The sequence below is a fragment of the Neophocaena asiaeorientalis genome, unplaced genomic scaffold, assembly GCF_003031525.2.
Source record: "Neophocaena asiaeorientalis asiaeorientalis breed wild unplaced genomic scaffold, Neophocaena_asiaeorientalis_V1.1 scaffold268, whole genome shotgun sequence".
NCBI classification, from domain to species: Eukaryota; Metazoa; Chordata; class Mammalia; order Artiodactyla; family Phocoenidae; genus Neophocaena; species Neophocaena asiaeorientalis.
The window spans coordinates 9877916-9901811 of record NW_020173979.1 but is presented as its reverse complement, the minus strand read 5'-3'; the positions used below and the strand labels follow the sequence as shown (position 1 = coordinate 9901811).

The following is a 23896-nucleotide window of genomic DNA, read 5'->3' as shown; positions in this document are numbered from 1 at the left end:
GCAGTCTGGGGTGAAGGTGGACATGTGTCCCAAAACCCAACCCTGAGGATTCTCCTCAGCCATGACAGTTTCATTGAGGCAGGAGGTTAGGTTATCCATCATTTTCCATTGCATGCAGACTGGCTGATTCCTCATGATCTTTCTTCATTTGTTACCTTACCTGTGTGGTCTGCCTGCAGGATTGCTAAGATCTGCTAAGGGGGCTGCTGGGAGTAGAGAGGTAGTCATTTTTTAACTACTTAATTCTTCATTTCTACTTCTTTTCATCTAGGGAAAGAATCAACAGGTTAAGCAAGGTATTATGTGCATTTAGTAGAGCATAAATCAGGAGTGAGGTTAAATTACCTAGTGATCTCATCCCTATAATTAGGTTCTTCTAGGGTTAGAGGGGGACAGGAATGTGCAAACAGGAAAGGGGAAAAGAACTGATTACAGATCCTCACTGATGACATAGGACACTGTATTCTTAAAGTGGAAGATATTGACATGGGTCTGTAGCATCTCTTTGCTGACAGTTTCAGATGCCTGCTTACATGTATGGGCAGAGCAAGCTGCAATTATTTTGATGCCCACAAAGATACAGATTATTGTGAGCAATAGTGTTAATCCCATTCTCCTGAGGCCAGTTCTTGGAATTGTGCTAGCCATAGATTCAGTACTGGTCGAGATGGAGCAGCTTATGTCATACCACAGTCTGGTCATCATACAGTAAGTTTATTGCCTCTGGTGGCAGTTATAGTATCTGTAAAACAACTCAGAGATGTGTACCAGATACTGAAAGAGTCTGTGACTCTGTTGTCCTAATCACTAACTACTTGAGCCTGCTCTTTTGTAACTCAGGGAGACTTGGGAGACTTCAGCTTTTCTAGAAACAACAGGCAGAGGGCATGGAGGGGCCTTTGTACAGTGAAGGGGGTGTGTATATATATTTGTGTATATATATGTATAAAGGAGTGAAGATCTTGAAAATTTCCTGGAGGCATTTGCCAATCTGTATGAGGTGGCTAAGAAGCTGAGCTGTGCTTTTGGAAAACTTACAGGCATAGGTGGACCAAAGTGAGAAATCAGAATCAGTTTGCATTAGTATTGCAAAGGGCTGTACCCTAAAAGAAAGAGTGTTTTCAGAATTGCCTGTAGTTGAAAGGACTGCATCCCAGCTTCATGCCATTTTGGTACTTTGGATCATCTCAAACTGTTAACAGAGATTAAAAGAATTCCAGATTTTTGATTCTCCTAAGTTGCTGGGAAAAGCAAGCAAACAAAACCAAGGAAAAGAATCATCTTTGATTAAAGGTAACATCATTCTTGACCTTAAAATATTTCTGCAAATGACTTTTTAAATATCCAGCACACCATCACAGATAAGAAAGAACAGGAAGATTCAAGACATTATGGGAGAGAACAAAGCTATTGTTATTCTTTGGATTACCCCTCAAAGAAAAGAATGAGAGTATGTAATTCCTAAACTACCAGAGGGAAATATTGAGGGAAATATTTTCTTCTTCTTTTTTAAATCAATACAAAATAAGGCACAAGGTGAAAGGAAAAAGAAACAAAACAGGTAGGGCAAATAGAAAGCATAAAATGTATTAAAAATGATAAATGATGTAATTTATATGTGGAATCTAAAATAGCCGAACTCATAGAAACAGAGACTATAATTGTGGTTACCAGGAGGTGGGGAGTGGGGGTGGGGGAATATGGGGAAATGTTTGAAGAGTACAAACTTCCAGGTATAAGATGAATAAGTTCTGGGGATCTAGTGTACAGCATGGTGATTATAATTAATAATAATGTATTATATACTTGAAAGTTGCTAAGAAAGTTGCTATGAAAAATCTTATTCTCATCACATAAAGAAATGGTAATAATGTGACCTAATGGAAGTGTTAAACTGGTAATTATTTTGGAATATATAAATGTATCAGATTATCACATTGTTCACCTTAAACGTCTACAATGTTATATGTCAAGTTATATCTCAGTAAAGCTTCAAAAAAAAAGGAAATATCACCTTTAAATATAAATGAAACAAAGAATTCATAATTACATTAATTTTTTTTTACTTTATATTGAAGTATAGTTGATTAACAATGTTGTGTTAGTTTCGGGTATACAGCAGAGTGATTCAGTTATACATATACATGTATGTATTCTTTTTCAAATTCTTTTCCCGTTTAGGTTATTACAGAATATTGAGCAGGTTTTCCTGTGCTATACAGTGGGTCCTTTTTGGTTATCTGTTTTGAATATAGCAGTGTGTACATGTTAATTCCAAACTCCCAAACTATCCCTCGTTCTTACCCTTCACCCCTGGTATACATAAGTTCATTCTCTGTTAGTCTCTTTCTGTTTTGTAAATAAGTTCATTTGTATCATTTTTTTTGACTCCGCATATAAGTGACAACATGGTATTTGTCTTTCTCTGTCTGACTTACTTCACTTAGTATGATAGTATACAGGTCCATCCCTGCTGTTGTAAATGGCATTATTTCATTCTTTTTTAAATGGCTGAGTAATATTCCATTGCATACATGTACCATATCTTCTTTATCCATTCATCTGTTGATGGAAATTTAGGTTGCTTCCATGTCCTGGCTATTGTAAACAGTGCTGCAGTGAACACTGGGGTGCGTGTATCCTTTCAAATCATGTTTTTCTCTGGATATATGCCCAGGAGTGGGATTGCTGGATCATATGGTAGCTCCGTTTTTAGCTTCTTAAGGAACCTCCATACTGTTCTGCATAGTGGCTGTACCAATTTACATTCCCACCAACAGTGTAGAAGGGTTCCCTTTTCTCCACACCCTCTCCAGAATTTATTATATACATCTTCATTATGGCCATTCTGACTGGTGTGAGGTGCTATCTCATTGTAGTTTTGATTTTCGTTTATCTAATAATTACCAGTGTTGAGCATCTTTTCATGTGCCTCTTGGCCATCTGTATGTCCTCTTTGGAGAAATGTCTATTTAGGTCTTCTGTCCGTTTTTTGATCGGGTTGTTTGTTTTTTTGATATTGAGCTGTATGAGCTGTTTGTAAATTTTGGAGATTAATCCCTTGTTGGCTGCATCATTTACAAATATTTTCTCCCATTCTATGGGTTGTCTTTTCGTTTTGTTTATGGTTTCCTTTGCTATGCAAAAACTTTTGAGTTTAATTAGGTCCCGTTTGTGGGGTTTTTTTGTTGTTTGTTTGTTTTTATTTCCATTACTCTAGGAGACGGCTTGAAAAAGATATTGCTGCGATTTATGTCAAAGTGTGTTCTGCCTATATTTTCCTCTAAGAATTTTATATTATAGTATCTTGTCTTACATTTAGGTCTTTAATCCACTTTGAGTTTATTTTTGTGTATGGTGTTAAAGAAGTTCCAATTTCATTTTTTTAATATGTAACTGTCCAGTTTTCCCAGCACCATTTATTGATGAAACTGTCTTTTCTCCATTGAATAGTCTTGTGTCCTTTATTGTAGATGAATTGAACATAAGTTCATGGTTTTATTTCTGGGCTTTCTGTCCTGTTCCATTGATCTATATTTCTGTTTTTGTGCCAGTACCACACTGTTTTGATAACTGTAGCTTTGTAGTATAGTCTGAAGTCAGGGAGCTGATTCCTCCAGCTCCATTTTTCTTTCTCAACATTGCTTTGGCTATCCAGGGTCTTTTGTGTTTCCATACAAATTTTAAGATTTTTTTGTTTTAGCTCTGTGAAAAATGCCATTGGTAATTTGATAGGGATTGCAGTGAATCTGTAGATTGCCTTGGTTAGTATAGTCATTTTGACAATATTGATTCTTCCAATCCAAGAACATCTTTTCCTCTGTTTGTGTCATTTTCAGTTTCTTTCATCAGCATCTTATAGTTTTCAGAGTACAGGTATTTTGCTTCCTTAGGTAGTGTATTCCTAGGTATTTTATTCTTTTTGATGCAGTGCTAAATAGGATTGTTTCTTGAATTTCTCATTCTCATCTTTAATTGTTAGTGTATTGAAATGAAATAGATTTCTGTGTATTAATTTTGTATCTTGCAACTTTACCAAATTCATCGAGCTTTTTTTTTTTTTCTGGTAGCATCTTTAGGATTTTCTGTGTATAGTATCATGTCATCTGCAAACAGTGACAGTTTTACTTCTTCTTTTCCAATTTTCATTCCTTTTATTTCTTTTTCTTCTCTGATTGCCATGGCTAGGACTTCCAGAACTATGTTGAATAATAGTGGCAAGAGTGGACATCCTTGTCTTGTTCCTGATCTTTGAGGAAATGCTTTCAGCTTTTCACCACTGCGTATCATGTTAGCTGTGGGTTTGTTACATATGGCCTTTATTATGTTGAAGTGTGTTGCCTCTATGCCCACTTTCTGGACAGTTTTTATAATATATGGGTGTTGAATTTTGTCAAAAGCTTTTTTTCATCTATTGAGATGATCATATGGTCAAACGGAATAATGGAAGAAATGTTTCCATTTGAAACAAAGATAGTCAAACTGAACAAATACCAAAATTCATTTTTTCCTTTTTTAAATGTATCATAAGAGACACATCTATAACAAAAAAAAATAATACAGGAAGTTTGAAAATAAAAGAATTGAAATGGCATGTAATTACAACATTAAACAAAAGAGAGCTGATATTAATATCAGGAAATGTGGGCTTTAATGCAATAATCATTATAGAGATAAAGGAGATTATCTCAGTATATCAAAAGGGTCAAAGGCTAATTCATGAGGAAGACATAACAGTTCTTAATTTATAGGCAGCTATAACATGGCCTCAAAGCATATGAAGTGAATATTGACAGAACTAACAGAGGAAACAGAAAAATCCATAATCCTAGTAAAAGATGTTAACAAATATTGTTTAAAAGTGTGTTAGTAATAGAAAACACAGACAGCATTTAAATAAGTGTATAGAATATTTGACTCGCAAATCAACAGAATTGTTCTAATAAACTAGTTATTATACTACCCAGCAACTGCAGAATATATGTCATTCCAAGTACACACAAAATAATTACAAAATAAACACATTATATACTAGACATAAGTCTCAAGAAATTTCAAAGGACTGAAATCAGATATGATTGTTATCTGAACATGGTCCTATTATACTAGAAATCAAAAACAAAAATAAAATTCTGGTACATTTGGAATTTTTAAATTTTTGACTAAATACCTATGGGAAAAAAAGTAGCACAAAATTGGAAATTAGAAAATATTTAAAACTGGATTTTAGTGAAACACTACTTATCAGAAATTGTGGTGTATAATTAAGGTTCTGCTTAGGGGAAATTAATAGTTTTATGCATATTTTTTAAGAGGCTGAATATCACTAATCTGTGTAACCATTTTAAGAGGCTAGAATCCAAGTAATATAAAGCCAATGAAAAATAAAAGGATAGAAATAATAAAGGTATGAGTAGAAATTAGTAGAATGAATAAAGCTATAGTAATTAAGAAAAATCTATAAAAGTGTATATATATGTATATGTCTGTGTGTGTGTATATATTTAAAGAAAAATGCACAACATGAAAGTTGTGAGTTTAAGGTTTATTCAGCGTCTTACTGAAGACTATAGCCTGGGAGACAGCCACTCAGTAGCTTTGAGTAAACTGCTCCGAAGAGGTAGGGGAGGAGCTAGTATGTATATGAATTTTTTTGGCTAGGAAATAATATATGTAATCAAGCATACATCTTGGTAAAAGATTGCTTATCACAAGGAACAGATATTTGAAGTTAATGATGTTAGTGCTTTTCTATGTATGGGAAGGTGCAAGAATATGGGGTAATTGAAAGTCTTCCTGCGATATACATCTGACTCTAGAGGCCTATTTATTCAAAGCACAGATTGCCTCATCGTTTTTTGTTTTTTTTTTTCCATTCTGAATTCCTTTCAGGATGCACTGTTGATGGGCAAATTCAGTGGGTTGCAACTTAACCCTAGTATAGCTGGGTGATGAGTGATGTTCTTTGTTCTTCATATGTTCATATATCACACATATGTATGCAATAGAAAGAAAAAAATGCCCAAGTATTTTTAATAGATATGATAACTCCTTGGTATGAGTAAAGAAAACAAAGGAGAAAAGACAAGAATATCTATTACCAGGAATGAAAACAGAATTACTATATATCCACTTACAGTAAATATTATAAATATAAAAGAAAGTTATAAACTTTATGCCAAGAATGAAAATTTGAACAAAATAGAATTTATAGTAATGTACATCAAAATTGTCACAAAAAGAAATGGACAACCTGAATATTGTATACTTATTAAAGAGATCAAATCAGTAATTAAAAATGTTCATTATTTTCCAAGTCCAGTTGCCTTCACTAGCAGTTTCTAACAAATATGCATGAAATTTTAAAAATACTGATATTTCACAAACTACTCCAGAGAACAGAAACAAAACAGTGATATTTGTTTCTGCATTTTTTCAGACTGACCGAACTTGGACATTAAAATGCATCATGGAGTGGTTAAGAAAGGACTGTTGTTAGGTAATCTTAGTCATAGTCACAAATTTTAAAATATTAAGCAAAATTGAGAAAGTCATATCTATAAACAAACAAAAACATGCTCATTTGGGGCTTATTTCAGAGATTCACAGTTCATTTAGCATTTGGAAAATCAATAAGTATAATTTGCCACATTACACAAAAGAGAAGAAAACTCACGTTATCTGAATAAGGAAAAAAATGATTAAATTTAGAATCTATTTGCAACAAAAGAAAAAAAATCAGCAAAGTAGGAAAAGAAAGGAACTTTCTTAATCTTTTAAAAATAACAAGAATACCTAATCACCTCACACCGGCCAGAATGGCCATTATCAAAAATTCTACAAACAATAAATGCTGGAAAGGGTGTGGAGAGAAAGAAACCCTTTTGCACTGTTGGTGGGAATGTAAATTGATACAGCCACTATGGAGAACAGTATGGAGGTTCCTTAAAAACTAAAAATAGAACTATCATATGACCTAGGAATCTCACTACTGGGCATATACCCAGAGAAAACCATAATTCAAAAAGACACATGCACTCCAGTGTTTACTGCAGCACTATTTACAATAGCCAGGACATGGAAACAACCTAAATGTCCATCAACAGATGAATGGATAAAGAAGATGTGGTACATATATACAATGGAACATTACTCAGCCATAAAAAGGAATGAAATTGGGTCATTTGTAGAGATGTGGATGGATCTAGTCATACAGAGTGAAGTATGTCAAAGAGAAAAACATCATATATTAAGGCATATATGTGGAATCTAGAAAAATGGTATAGGTGATCTTATTGGCAAAGTAGAAATAGAGGCACAGACATAGAATACAAACATATGGTCACCAAGGTGGGAAGCGGGGGGTGTAGGATGAATTGGGAGGTGGGGATTGACATATATACACTAATGATACTATGTATAAAATAGATAACTAATGAGAACCTATTATATAGCACAGGGAACTCTACTCACTGCTCTGTGGTGACCTAAATGGGAAGGAAATCCAAAGAAGAGGGGCTATACGTATACATATAGCCGATTCACTTTGCTGTACAGTAGAAACTAACACAACATTGTAAAGCAACTGTACTCCAATAAAAAAAATAACCTAGTAAAACTCCACTGAAGACACCATAGTTAATATTGGTTTGACCAAAAAGTTCATTCAGGTTTTTCCATAAGATAATAACAGAAAAACGTTAACAAGCTTACCCGAACGAACTTTTTGGCCAACACAACGTTTACACTCTCAGAAACATTAAAAACTTTCCCTTCAAGAACAGGCTCAAGAGGTGGGTTCTCAGTATCACCAGTGCAGTTTAATTTTGTTCTGGAAGTCTTAGAGCAATCAGGCAAGAAAAAGGCATAAAATTTAAAGGGACTAAAGAGAAAATGCCACATTTTATTTAAGTGGGTGATATGAATGTGTATTAGGAAATTGGAAAATCTGCAAGCATATTATTAAAATTAATAAAATACTTTAGTAAAATTTCTGACCAAAAGATTATATGTTATATACATAGCATACCCTATTGTAGGGAAAATTAATGAATTACAGCTCCATGCAACAAAGAAATGAATCTTAAAAAACTATAGAGTTCAAAACAAAGATAAATAATGTTTTAAGTGTGCATACCCAGCAAGTAAAACTATAAAAGGGGAAGTAAGAAAATAAAATTGAAAGCAGAATAAAAGGATTTCACAGTTGGGAAGACGTAGAATAGGGAAGGCAAGGCACTTCTGGACTGCAGGCATCTTTGCTGTGAAAATTACAGCAATAATGTGTTAAGCTAATCATTTGCATTTTATAAACTTTCTTTTATTGTGTTATCTTACAAAATAAAGTTTAAAAAATAACTTGAACTTTGGGAAAGTTTGGAAAGGTAGTAATACGTAGATGGACAGAGTCAGCTCCATTTCACAAAGAATGCTTGATATATTAGCAGTATAAAAGGTATTTTACTGAAAGTTGTCTTCTCTTAATTAAAAAAAAAGTATATATATATATATGTATATGCTCTTCTGCTCTTAGACCAAATACCAAAGGGATAAGGAATGTTCAAAGATTATTACTTTGATTTGAGATTTTATGCCTCATAGTTAGAATTTTTTTTTTGAACAAACATGTTTGCACCTTCTGGAAGCAGAGCATGAGTTTAATTTGTGTCATCTGGGGAAGAGAAAGAAACTGAAATATGATTTAAACTTAATTATATATATTTGCATGATTTCGTTAATAAGTTTTAAGAAACTGTATTGTCTTTCAAAGTTAGTGTTTACCACTAAATTATGTTTTGGTTTTAAAAATGAATACATTGAAAATAAAATACCTAATTTTCTAAAAGGGTATTTCTATTAAATTAAAAAAATGAATTCATAAAACAGTGGTCACAGTGACACTTATTGATACTCCACTTTACAATATGTTTTCATCTCCCAAACCATCATAAAAATAGATTAGTGTAACATTAATAAAATTACTTTTTTCTTTGGTGGAAAACAGCAGGTACAGTTTTAGTTTTGCCTGAACTTACGAAGTTTGTATACTATGACTATACAGTAGCTACACAAGTCATTTGTCTGTATTTAAAGAAGGATCAATATCCAATTCTTAGATAAAAACATCTTTTTATGAAGAGAATGTCAAACCTAGTTAACTTGATCTATTATAGTTTATCAAAAATATAATGGATGGCAGTATCAAACTGTTTTATGATTACCACTCACAGATGGCTAAAGTTTCATAAAAGGATCATTTATGGCATAGTACAGTCTTTAGTTATTTGAGGAGGAGTGAACAGATCTATTGGAATTCATTACATTGCCATAACCCGCAAAAATAATATAGGGAGTTTTCTAAAATCTAAGTTCCCTCACAAAATATTATTTCCTCCCTTTAGAAGTCATTTGGTAATAATTATTTTGAATCATACATGTTAGCTACTGTAGGAAAGGCATCAAATAGAGATTTCTATAGTAATTTGCTTATAATGTTCTGAAAATCAGAACAGATTTCATTTATGGCACCTAATATTTTAACGTGTTTAAGAATCATGTTGATGGCTTTTTTGTCTATTCCTATCACCATCCACAACTCCCTTCTCTTGAAAATTAGGCTGTCACAACATACAGAATGTCCAGTGGCTGGCACTGGTACAAAATAGCTACATTCCAGATTAAGAGAGGACTATTATATAATTAGAATTTGATAATCAGAGGTCATTTTGAAATTCTAAATTAAGAGCAAAATATTTAATATAAAAAATATATTGTTGGCAATACTATGCAGTGAGGGTTTGCCAGATCACCATGGACACAACTTAATATTTTCCTATGAATCAAGCAGGTCTGCTGTTTTATTCACATATAATTCGTTCATATTCACCTGGTCTAATACATTTCTAGAACACAAATTTTGATTTCTAAGTAATAGCTCTTAGGAGTTGCATGCTTCATTATTTGAATTGTATTTAATTGACAAAACAACAACGCTTGCAAATAAAACTAAGAGAAAAATATGAATTTTTATTATGGTCATCAAATTAGATGAATGTCTGTGAGGGAAAGGCTTACGTAATTTAAGCATAGAATAAAGTTATATTTTTCAAGCTAACTATGAACCTTAGGGATATGATATCAACAAAAACGAATTTACTCTAGATTGCTGCCTAATTATATGCCTTCTAGGAATTAAAAAATCCAAATTTTTGTCTTTATTATATATTAATCTAGGTGATTATTTTTTGTCTTTATTATATATTAATCTAGGTCACTAATTCCCCAAATATTTATTGAGTATATTTTATAGTTCAGGTGATTTTCTAGGCGTTGGAGATAAAATTGTGAAGAAGTCAGAGCAGTAGCTTCTTTTCAGAGTTTATATTTCGATGGAGAGAGAAAAAAATAAATAAAAGAAATAAGATCACTTCAGGTAGTAATGAGCTCTGTGATAAGATAAAATTATGTGCAGTGACAGTGCCTGCAGGTATACTTATTTAGATGTTGTAGTTAATAAAGTCCTTTTTCAGATGTGACAATTACATGAGCTGAATCCTGTACTAGAAATTGGCTATATCAAGGTCTAGAGAATGAACTTTCCAGGCAGAGTGAACAGTGGTGTCAAGACCCCTAAAGTAAGACTAAGCCCAGCAGTTATGAGAACATATTATAAGGCCAGTGTTGTTGAATCCTAAAAAAGCAAGGGGAAGAATGATAGGATATATACTGAATAAGTAAAGGACCAGTTTAGTAAGGGCCTTTTTGTGACATGGTAATAAGTTTGAATTATAGTTTCTATATAATGGGAAGGGAATATGATTATGATCTGAGTGACATTGAAAATGCATTTCAGTTTTGTATGGAGAATGAATTGCAGACACCAGTTACGGGTTATTACTCTGGTTTAAGCCAAATGTGTTTGCAATAGCTACAAATACGGCAATTGTTTAAAATTATCTTTGCCAGGGGCTGTTTATCTGGGGGGGAAAATCTCAGGAGACAAATTGATTTGAATTTTATTTTATTTTTTTAGTTTCAAATGGTTTGAATGATATGTTTATGTCCTATACAGTCTTTTGATAATACTTTTCAGTGTGATATAATAAAGTAAAAAATAAACCAACGATATATATATATACATTTTGCCAACATTTTTATGAGATATGGTAGTTTATATAGTATAAGCTTCTTGTAGGATAAACTAAAGGGTTTTTTATGTTGGAATTCTTTTAGAAAGAATAACAGGGTCATTAAAGGAAATAAATCCAAAAATATTTCAATGCTTTGTTTTACTCAAATTATTATCTATTGATCCTTCTCTTAGATATGAAAAATTACTAATTTTTCTAACCCTTACTGAAAGCGTCTTCAACTCTGTAATTGATGAGGTTGAGTTCCTCACACTTGTTTGAAGAAACATTGTTGGAAAAAATATTGATCGACATGCTTCAAAAAGAGGGTCCCATGCCCACCTAGGTTGAATCAGTTGAGCCTTTAATGTGGTAACCTACATGATTGTATATTTTTAAAAGAAAGAATGCAAGGAGAATTTCTCATACATATTTGCATATGGGACAGTTTTTTCTTTGAGCAGTGCTACTCAACTCTGTCCCACAGAACACCATTTGAGAAGGCCAAATAATTTAAATAACTAATTTAGGCACAACTCTCTTGATGAGCGCTGAGCTTCTATTATTCTTAGATTTACACAGGTATTGTGTGGTTCTTATTAGCCTGGATAGGATAAATATATCATTCATGTATATAAGTATATGTATACACACATACACACATATATGTATATGTATATAAATCACTCAGGTGTATATATGGAGATCTATATACATATATTTCTCTACAGGTGGCTTTAGATGAATGCTATTTATAGTTGCTTAAAGAACATACTTCCTGTTTTTATGCAGTAGGAAACACAAACTACACATTTTCACTATTCTATAGTAAGCATCCTATCACCATGCTTCTATTAATTCTTCTCAGTCTAAATTGTGAGAACTGGTATGGTAAATAAATAATCAAAATGCCCCTGTATGGACCTTCCCTGCATGTGGTTAGCATAATGACTATTTCATAGCTTCCTTGATTATCTGGGTACTGTGTAGCTTTTCCCAGTGGGCTGCTGGGATTGACTAATACTGGTTCAGAAGAGTGTAGGTTCAGTCTCGCTTCACAATAGGTGGTTGGTTAAGGCCACCTTTCTGTTTTTAGGGAGACCATGATTATTTTTAATAACAATTCTTTATTGTTTAATGTGCTTGTTTGCCTTCTTATTACATGATTTTACTTCTACCATGAGTTTATATAATTTTCATATTATTCTGGAAGATAAAATGTAAAAAAAAAAATTACCCAAAATGCATAGCTAGCTCCACTTCTCATTCACCATTAAATGCCATCTTTTATATTAATTAGAAATAAATAATACCCCAACTGAATAGCCAATGGGTAATCAACCAATAGATTAGCAATTTTAATTGCGGGCTATTTGGGATTGGTATTATTCTTGGAGTTAGCTCATTGAAGAAAGAAATGTGTGATATAGTCAAGCAAATATGCTGGCAGATTATGGGAAATCCAAATGTTTGACAATATACTGAACACAATTATCTTGATTTTTTTTAAAAGTAGTATTTCTTAGTCATTAAATGTAGCAAAGTAGATAAAAAGGAATATTTGTTCTGCACATTAATGTAGAACTTTCCCATTTCATGAACATTTGTTTTCATATTTCCAACAATAAAAGAGCTTAATGGGAATATTCTTGCACTTTTATTTTGGCTTGGGCCTTTATTTAGTCTTTAATATTATTTTGAAAAATTGTAGGTAAGGTATATCATGTTCTGTTTGGCCTACTTATTTTTTTTATATTCACATTTTGATCTTAGTGCTAAAGCACGTTTAAAGCTATCAAGTAGAGGAAAACACATAAGAAGAAAGTAAAATGATCTTAAAAACATAATGTAGCCAGTCTCTTATGAAGAGATGGTCTCTCTGTATGCTCTGCCACTAGTCAGAGATAATGCTCTGCCATTATCTCAGTCAGTAGTATTGGATGCCCCTTCTTCTCTGTGCTTTGTCTTGTCTCTTTGTATTAGTATTCAGTGTCTCTCTTTTTCCTGAATACACCATTCAAAATTATGACATATTAATCACAGACATTACAGATGGGAATGATCTATTACTGTAGGTCATCTAATACCCTCCAGAGGCCAGTCCTTCTTGCTGTATTATCCAGTGCTTTTCACGGGTTATTTGAAATGATTCAAGAAATGAAGATTTCCCCTTTTCCTTATTATGCAATCAGTTTCCCTATGGAATTCATTCTGCTTTGATACTCTAACCAGTTGCTAACAAGCAAACCATTTCTTGACACATGTAAAATTGCATAGACTTGTAATACCTCAGGCACATTGTGCTCTTTAACACTGTTATTAATATGTTAACGGGTGGAAACATTATCATCTGACTGCTTGGAGTGTGAAATGTCTTATACTCATTTCATTTTCAATTCTTTGTAGTTTATGGTTACACTTGATTAAAGGTGGTACTGTGAACACTTCAAGTTGTTTTATTTCAAGATAAAAATGCTGCAAACTACATTAGGAAATAGATTAGATATTGATTCTCATATGGCCTTAGCACCTGTGTAATGTGAACTCAAATGCAAAAATTTTGAAACCAGTATGGAAACAGTGGATTAATACGTAACCAAACTGTAATCATAAGTAGTAAAACATATGCTTTGGAAGAGCTGTGAAACAGTAATAGGAAAATGCTAGAAGGCAACTTAAAATACTGATATGTTGCCAAATACAGATTTTGAGAAGATTGATTTTTAGATTGTAGTTTATCTGTATTGCTCTGATATTTGCAAGCCAAGTGTATACTGGAGAAGAATGGTGACATTAGGGATGCCCTTGTAAAAGAAATATCAATGCTTTAGATGTACATGGTTTACATTTTTAAGAATACTTTTTTCTGATTTTTGTTTGTTTTCTGATTTGTTCCTATAACCCAAAATGGAGTATGGCAATCAAACACCAAACAACAACAGTACCCGGAAATAAATATAGTAATTTTACCGTAAGTAATGTTAAGAGGAAGATTGTCATTATGCAATAAAACATTCCTTATCTTAAATATAAATGGAAAGTTGATGCAGTATGTAACCATTTAAAGCAGGAATCCATGACAGTATTATCAGTTAATCTCATGTCTCCTTTGTTATGGGGTAAAATTATGTTTCATAATGGGTCCAGCTGAATTTAATCTAATTTACTCATCATCAGGCCTAGAGTTGGAGCCTAGCTTAGAGGCTGATAGAAAATACAGAAAGAAGCAGAGTAGATCTCACTCCCTAGAAAGGCGAGTCCTCCAGAAGCTGCCTGTTGCTACAGTGAATGTCCTTATGTTGTGTTCTCAAATTTTCACTCTCAAGATTATATCACTTTCTCAAGATTTGTCAAGGGGGAGTTTGTCTGAATGAGCTTGAGATGTAAGTTTGTTGCCTCAATGCACTGGGGAGAAGGAGGATCTGATTTTGCTGTTTTTTCTATTGGTGGGATTTAACTTCCTCCCACCAAGTCTGTACTTGATTGGAGATCTCTGAAAGAGAGGTATGAATATGGAAAGTGGATAGAGGTGACTAGGGAAGATACTAGAAAGCCAAAGTGAAAACCACTTCAAACACCTATAAGAGTCAGGAATTATACTAGTTATTAAATGGAATTAAAGAGAATAAGACACCATCTTTTCTCATATGGATTTAATAATTGCTGTCAAAATGTATTATAAAAACTAACATGTTTGAAATGTAGTCATAATCTGAAAACATTTAATAATTTCTTTCCTCCGGATAGTCATTATTAATTATTCGTTGTTCAGAAAAAATAAGAAAAACAAGACATTTACTTCAGAAATTTTGCCCATACTGAGAGGTTATGGAATATAATCTCCTCTTTTCTAGTATATGAAGAATAATATTGTGAAACTTATAGGGGTATTTTAAAAAAATATTTATTTACTTTTATTTTGGCTGCACTGGTTCTTAGTTGTGGCACACGGGATCTTTAGTTACGGTATGCGGACTCTTAGCTGTGGCATCCATATGGGATATAGTTCCCTGACCAGGACTGAACCCGGGCCCCCTGCATTGGAAGCACAAAGTCCTACCCACTGGACCACTAGGGAAGTCCCTTATTGGGCCATTTTAAAGGTTAAATAAGGCAATAAATATATGGTGCTTAATAATGAGTGCAGGTTACCTCTTATTCCTTAGACCCAAAAGTGCACTTAAAGTGTTGTTGCTGCTATCACTACTACTTTCAATAATAACAACAGTAATAATATTATTTTAATGTTCTTGCATGTAGTGCAGTAGTTGTGTGAAGTTGTGCAGTCTGAGTTTCAGATTAAATTTGATAACCACTGGTAATGTACTATAAACATCTATTAAAAGTCTATTTACACATGGTGATATATAGCACATTTGCAACAGACATACACAGACCCCATTCTCTGCTATCAAATTCAATCTAAAATAATATCCATATATAATAAATACTCATACCTAAGTTTATATTATTTGTTTATTGTCTTCCCCAGTTGCCTCCCCTTGCAGAGTATATGACAATGAAGGCAGTCACATGTTTTCTCTTGTTTACTGTTGTATAGGCAATCTTTACCAGTGCCTGGCACATAACAAGTACCTAATAAATTGTTGTTGGAAACTATATGGATTCACCAGCAGCACAGGTTCTATTCCCTTAGCTCTTCTGAAGCATCTTTAATTCAAGGTACAAATATATACATTTGGCATATTCCTTTTTCTACATCATCAACACACACACCCCTCCACACACACACACCCACACCCACACCCATACCCACACCCACACACACATATTACCCAGGTTTTAAAACCAGCATACATAGAAGACAGAGATGTTTCTTAGGTGACCATTATCTTTGCTAACCCTTATGTACTTCATGCTTATATTGCTTATTTTAAAGCATATTCATATTTTAATGAACTAAATATATATAATCAGTCTCTAATTTTATTCTTTACTAGCAATGGCTCTTAGATTCTTTATTTTTCCACTTTGATTGCCATGAACTTAGTCTAAGCCCTCAAACACCTTTATTTTATATATTGGTTTCTGCAGTATCTTTAATCTCTGTTACCATCTCTTTAAGTTATGTTCTACTCTATCCCATATGAATCACTTATGAATCCATATTGTTTTACCAAAGGTAGTGTCCTCCATGGAATCCTCTGTTCATTCCCTTTCTTTTCCTAAAATTCATTAACAAAATGTGGTAAGAAAACATTGCAAGTTGAGAAACAGCATGAGGAAAGAGAGGGTACAAAAATGAGAATGCTATTGTGAGAGGCACAGAGGAGAAAAACTTGATTACAGTGTTGGGGGACACACCATATTAGGTTGGATTGTTGTTAATCTTACGTACACAAGAATTGTCTTTTGATTCACTGACGCATTTAAAGCAGTAGAAATAACAGTAGTAGCAGCAGCAGCACTATCAGTAATAGTGGCAATAACATTTATTAAAAGCTCATTCTTTGCCATATAGTTTCCTAGTGCTTTGTATCCGTTATTTCATTTATTTCTCTTAATAACCCTTTATGAGACCTGTAACACAAATATATAACATGGCTAAATTTTGCCTTATATTTGTAATAATTTACAGAAGAGAAAACTGAGATTTAGAGACGTTACGTGAAATGACTAAGGTGAAACAGTTACATCAAGCAGAACTTGTGGTTGAACTTGCGTCCGTCTGATGCTGAAGCTTGAGTGCTTCACCACACTGCACTCTTTCTCCAGTCTCATAAACACATGGAATATTTTTGGTGAATGAAAGATAAAAATAAATAAAGAAAGTCTATTATAAAAAATTAAGTTCTAAAAAGAGAGGAGGCAGATAAATTGAGTGACACAAAGGAAAAATGTGTCTGCTCTTTAACTTTATAAAATATAAAGTCATTTGAAAAAGTTGAATAAAAACCACCAGGATCTTAGAGGTATATTCCTATTTGACAGTAGAGAACTATGTATGGATGAAGGTGTTGGAACAAGGTCAGGGAGTGGTGATAAGATCTGGCTTGCTCTGGCATATTTTCCATTGGTAGAGTTCAAATTGTGTACTAACGTGACTGGGAAGTGTATTGGAGAAGGACTATGATTTGAATGAAATTTTGCCCATGTATTTAAGTGACTTGTGATAAAGATTTCCTATCCAGAAACCTGAAGCCTCTTTTAGAGTCTTCCTTACTCAGACTTCTGTAACAGAAACCATATGTGTTTTATCTATCTTGTCAAGATAAGTGGAGTAAAGGCTAGGCAGAAAAAGTAAAATTAGGTAAAAAGTTCTCTATGATAATATCCATGGTAAATATTTCAATTTTAGCATGAGTAAATGTTAATTTATGCAGAAATGGGAGCTATTTAAGTAGGTGATAATGACAAATTGAAGAGTGTTGTGTAGTTTAGACTGGCGAATGATTTTATTAGAAACCTATTCTTTATACTTAGTAGTAAATACTTTAATAATGATTATAGACCAAGAAATAAAGCTGTCCACATTCATTGCTAATGCTGTTATTAAGCAGCCAGTGACCATTCACACAAGACGGAAGGGAATTGACCTGACATATGAAAAGCAGTATAGCTTAATTAAAAATAGCTTGAATATTTTTTAGAAGAAATAAGTTGAACATGTGAATGGCTTTTAAAGTGGCATTTGAAAGAAAAAATAAACCAGCCCATAATTTGAACTAGCTTATCTAAATCTTAAAGTCTTAGTATATTTCATTCTGTATAATCCGAGGTGATTGCAAAAAAACTAAGTCAAACAACACCTAAAATAACATTTAATTAATATCTCATGCTTAAATGTCTTTCTGGGAAATAAATTTTTGTTATTTATCATGATACAGTAAGCATTATTGGTAGTACAAAAGGCTTACAAAAGTTGCTGAGTTCTCATAGGAAACATATAGTATACCTTTTTCTTTTGCCTTTTCTATTTTACTTGCCTTTCCTGGGAATTTTTATGGGAATTGGTAAGTTTATGTATCGCTAGAAGATACTTGTATTTCCTAATAGTGTATATAAGAAGACTTTATGAGCTAGATTCATTCCTTGATAATCTTGCAGTTAATAACAGTTCCATATCATGAGTATGTATGTACAGTTGTAAATTGTCTTGAATTTGTATGGAAAGTAAAAACTGGCTTTTATCAAGTTCTTATTTTATGCTTGGAAATACACTAAGCAATTTGCATTATTTCATTCATTCATTTGAATATCTATTTAATAGAGAAAATGAGTCTTGAAGAGTTGAAATTGTGCAAAAATCACACAGCTAATAAGAGATAGTCTCAAGATTTGAGTTCAAAATATATGACTCCTGTGTAAACCTCCTAACCACAGTACTAGATTCATATGCATCTGTCTTTATCTTTCAGTTCTCTAAAGCTGTAAGGTTCTTGTGTGCAACACACATATGTGTTCTTCCTGAGCTTTTTTCTTATCATAGATTTTTTTACTGTGTATACTAATAAATAATTTTTGCACTGTTTAGTATTGTAATATCAGACATATAAAATGTGCATAGAGGAAGTGTAAATCTTAGAGCCGAGGCAGAATTTGTGCTGGCTAGTGACTCAGAAAATACTTTTCAAGGCCAGTTTGAATGATGGTATCATTATAGTTTTTCATTTTAAAAAAGATCTGTGCATTCTGCTTTGAAGCAACTCCAGTGAACCTATACATCTGAAAATTTTCTGTTTTCCTTTTAACATTTATTCCCATGGCAATAATATGCATGCAAAGCATATCCTTAATTTTTTTTTATAACTTAGAAATATCCAAGTAGTTTAAGAAACTTCTCAACCTCAGATTATACTAGGGGCTGTCTTGCAAAGTAAATTGTAATTACCTCTAGAGAGATGTGAGTTGAAAAAGATTAATTCCTGTATCATTTCTCTACATCAGCCTAAATGTTTTTCAGCCAGGTTTTATTATTAAGTTAAATATTTGGAACATGTTAGAAATGTGTAGAGAATAAGCACACAGATGGTTTTATTAAATGGTCAATATATGATTATAAGGATCTTGAAACCCATAGCGATAACAATAATAGTAACTATGACATCTAGTTCTTACTGATATTGCTATCCAGTGTGCTAAGCTTCTTGCATATTGAATTATTTCATTCATTAAATAATTACTTGTTGGGCTTCCCTGGTGGCGCAATGGTTGAGAGTCCGCCTGCCGATGCAGGGAACGTGGGTTCGTGCCCCGGTTTGGGAGGATCCCACATGCCGCGGAGCGGCTGGGCCCGTGAGCCATGGCCGCTGAGCCAGCGCGTCCGGAGCCTGTGCTCCGCAACGGGAGAGGCCACAGCAGTGAGAGGCCCGCGTACCACAAAAAAAAAAAAAAAAAAAAAAAAAAAAAATTGTTGACTGCCTGCCATTTTCTAGATGTTGTCGTAGGTGCTTACAATATGGCAATGAAAAAGACAGCAAAGTTCTTGCCTTTATGTAATGAATACTCTGCTGGGCCTCAATACCTACTGGGAAGTAGATAGTTTTATCCCACGCTTTAGCTCAGAGCTGTATGGTTTCCTCAGAAAATAAGCCACGTGCCCAAATCATTTTTCAAAGCGAGAATTCAGCTCATGTTTGTTTCGCTTCCAATTCCAAGCACTAAAGTATTGTGTATACTACTTGGTATACTATACCAAAAATAAGTAGGTTGCGTAGGTTGAGCCACGACAACAATATTATACTTCAGATGTTAGCTAAAATGTTATCCAAATATTTTGTGTTAATACTTTGTCTTTGGGATTATGCTTTACATTTGTCATCTCTGGTTACTCAGTTCTTTTTTGGGCCTCATGTACTTTTGCCTATGAATGATATGGGTACTCTCTATATTGAATATCATTCAATATTCTTATCTTTGAATGATAAGAATATTGAGCAATAGGAGAACCATAAACTACACAGGAGGCTTGATTACAGGTGGGGCCATTCAAAAGAATTGCTTTAATAGTATAAATTTTTGCTTTGTAAACAAAATAAATCAAAGTTGTCCCAATAAGTGAATGCATTATTTGCTGAGTATTACTCAGAGGGTTATTTAAATTAAGTAAATATGCAGTAGTCTAGAATTCTACCTCATATAGTGATAAATGTGATAAATGTGATAAATGTCAAGTGATGTCCCTTTTTAGAAAAGAGAGACGTTCCATTCAAATAGTTGAACAGTGTGAAAGGAGTATATCTATCTAGTCTGTATTTCTGTCTATCTGTTAAAGAATTTGCTCTTTCAACCTCAGAAGGCAAGAACTGAGTCAATTTTAGAAGTAAACAAAAGGCTTCATTTCTGTGTTCTTCATGCTCTGCCGATCACAACCCCAAGAATGTGGCTAATATCTAAAGCAGAGTATTTTTTGGATGTCTTGCTTTTTGTTGCATGGGCTTCAGATAGTAATCATCAGCATTCTTCAATTTAGAATTCATTAGTAGATTATATTGGTGAGGGAGAGGGTCCCTAGGCTTTACTATAGCAATTTGAAAACCTCAGTGTGTAAACAATCACCTGGAGAGCATGTTATAAGGGGAATTCTTGGTTGTATGCTATTAATAGGCATAGGATAGGCTTTCCATGGGATCTTCATTTTCAGTAGGAACTTAAGGTAGTTCTAAGAGAGCTTGTTCCTGGTCTCTCACTGGGTTACTATTGGCTTTACTGAGTAAACAAAAAGGACAGAACATTGCATGCAAAAAATAAATAGTTGAAAAGAAACAGTGTAATATACTTTTCCTTAAAAATTGTTCCTATGATTTGTGACAGTTACTTGTCTTTAATCTGCTTATATTTATAGAATTCATAAACTTCAAGTACCCTCACAGACCTATGCTGTCATTGAAATTTCTAATACTTGGAAATAAACAGATGGCATAAATCCTTTCTTGATAGATCAAAGTCTACATACACAATCATTAATAAAATTAAATCAGATATTTAGAGTGAATGAGTTGTCTATTAGATAAGAAGACAAACACTAGATGAGTTTGCTTTTTAAATTATTTTTTAATGCCATCTTCTAGTTTTCACAAACTGTTTTTGTTTTTGTGTATGTGACATTATGATTTTTTTTGACATTATGATTTATAATAAATATATATTTGGTTTTAGTCCCTTTCTATCGCTAAGTTCCTAAAACCCTTGGAATTTCATAAATAATAAAGAGCAATAAGGGTGAAAAGAGTACATTTTATTATTCATAACAAGTCCCTTTTAACCAAGTCTGAGGTTATGTTAATGAGGTAACTTTTAGAAAGCCCCTAAGGAGGGACTGGTTGCCAGGGGAACCAATCCAGGGAGGGAAGAGGGCCTGGAGATTGAGGTCAATCACCAGTGGCCAATGATTTAATCAGCCATGCCCCTGTAATGAAGACTCCATAAAAACTCAAAAGGACAGGGTTTGATGAGCTTCCAGAACTCTAATTACTGAACCAGAATGCATCCATGGGCTGGGACAGAAGCTCTAGTATTCAGGACCCTTCCAGACCTTGCACTATGTACAGGCATATCTCTGAGATGTTGCAAGTTTGGTTCCAGACCACTGCAATAAAGTGAATCTCACAATAGAGTGAGTCACACAAATTTTTTGGTTTCTCAGTACATTTAAAATTACATTTACCCTATACTATAGTCTACTAAGTGTGCAATAACATTATTTCTAAAGAAAACAATGTATATGCCTTAGTTAAAAAAACTTTATTGCTAAAAAATGCTAACCATCATCTGAGCCTTCAGTGAAAAGTGATCTTTTTGCTGATGGAGGGTCTTGCCTTATTGTTGATGGCTTGACTGATGAAGGTGGTGATTGATGAAGGTTGGGGTAGCTGTGACAGTTTCTTAAAATAAGACAAAAATGAAGTTTGCTGTATCTATTGACTCTTCCTTCATAAATAATTTCTCTGTCGCATGCAATGCTATTTGATAGCGTTTTATCCACAGTAGAACTTCTTAAAAAAATTAAGTCAGTCCTCTCAAACTGCTGTTGCCTTATCAATTAAGTTAGTGTAATATTATAAATCCTTTGTCATTTCAATAGTCTTAACAGCATAATATCAGGAATAGATTCTATTTCAAGAAATCATTTTCTTTGCTCATCCATAAGGAGCAACTCCTTATCCATTAAAGTTTCATCATCAGATTGCAGCAATTCAGTCATATCTTTAGACTCCATTTCTAATTCTGGTTCTCTTGCTGTTTTCACCACATCTGCAATTACTTCCACCCCTGAAGTTTTTAGCTGCTCCAAGATGTCTGTGAGGGTTGGAATCAACTTCTTCCAAACTTCTGTTAATGTTGATATTTTGACCTCTTCTCATGAATCAAAAATGTTATTAATGGCATCAAGAATGGTGAATCCTTTCCAGAAGATTTTTAATTGAATTTGCCCAGATCCATCAGAGAAATCATTATCTATGGCAGCTATAGCCTTATGAAATGTATTTCTTTCATAATAAGGCTTGAAAGTCAAAATTACTCTTGATCCATGGGCTGCAGAATGTATGTTGTATTACCAGGCATGAAAACAACATTAATCTCATTGTACATCTCCATCAAAGCTCTTGGGTGACCAGGTGTATTGTCAGTGAGCAGTAATATTTTGAAAGGAACTTATTTTTTTTCTGACAATAGGTCTCAAGAGTGGGCTTAAAATACTCAGTAAACCACATGTTATCAACAGATGTGCAGTCATCTAGGCTTTGTTGTTCCATTTATAGAGCACAGGCAGAGTAAATTTAACGTAATTCTTAAGGGTGCTAGGATTTTCAGAATGGTCAATGAGCATTGGCTTCAACTTAAGTTCACCAGCTGCATTAGCACCTAACAAGAGAGCCTGTTCTTTGATGTTTTGAAGCCAGGTGTTGACTTCTCCTCTCTAGCTATGTTAGTCCCAGATGGCATCTTCCTCCAATATTAGGCTGTTTTGTCTACATTGAAAATCTGTTGTCTGGTGTAGCCACCTTCATGAATTTTCTTACCTAGATCTTCTGGATAACTTGATGCAGCTTTTATATCAGCACTTGAGGCTTTATCTTGCGCTTTTATGTTAGGGAAATGGCTTCTTTCCTTAAACCTCATGAACCAGCCTCTGCTAGCTTCAGAGTTCTCTTCTGCAGCTTCCTTTCCTTTCTCAGCTTCCATGGAACTGAAGACAGGGCCTTTCTCTGGATCAGGCTTTGTCTTAAGGGAATGTTGTGGCTGGTTAGATCTATCCAGACCACTAAAACTTTCTCGTTGTCAGCAATAAGGCCGTTTTTCTTTCTTATCATTCATGTGTTCACTGGAGTAGCACTGTTAATTCCTTCAGGAACTTGTCTCTTGTATTCACATCTTGGCTAAGTGTTTGGTGCAGCAGGCCTAGCATTGGCTTATCTCAACGTTCTATAGGGCTTACTCAGTAAGCTTAATCATTTCTAGTTTTTGATTTGAAGTGAGAAACGTGTGACTCTTCCTTTCACGTGAACACTTGCAGGCCATTGCAGAGTTATTAAATGTCCTAATTTTGATATTGTTGTGTCTCAGGGATTAGGGAGGCCCAAGGAGAGGGTGGCAGTCGGTTGATAGAGCAGTCATCAGAACACACACGTTATTAAGTTCATGGTCTTACATGGGCATGGTTTGTGGCACCTCAAAACAATAACAAAAGAAACATAAAAGATCACGGATCACAGGTCACCGTAACAAATATAATAGTAGTGAAAAAGTGTGAAATATTGTGAGAATTAACAAAATGTGACACAAAGATATGAAGAAAACAAATG

The 23896-nt window shown here is 33.8% G+C and overlaps 1 pseudogene; it reads right to left on the bottom strand.

Moving 5' to 3' along the window:
- Positions 1-21849: 21849 nt before the first annotated feature.
- Positions 21850-23612, bottom strand: LOC112405092 (tigger transposable element-derived protein 1-like; annotated as a pseudogene).
- Positions 23613-23896: the final 284 nt, after the last annotated feature.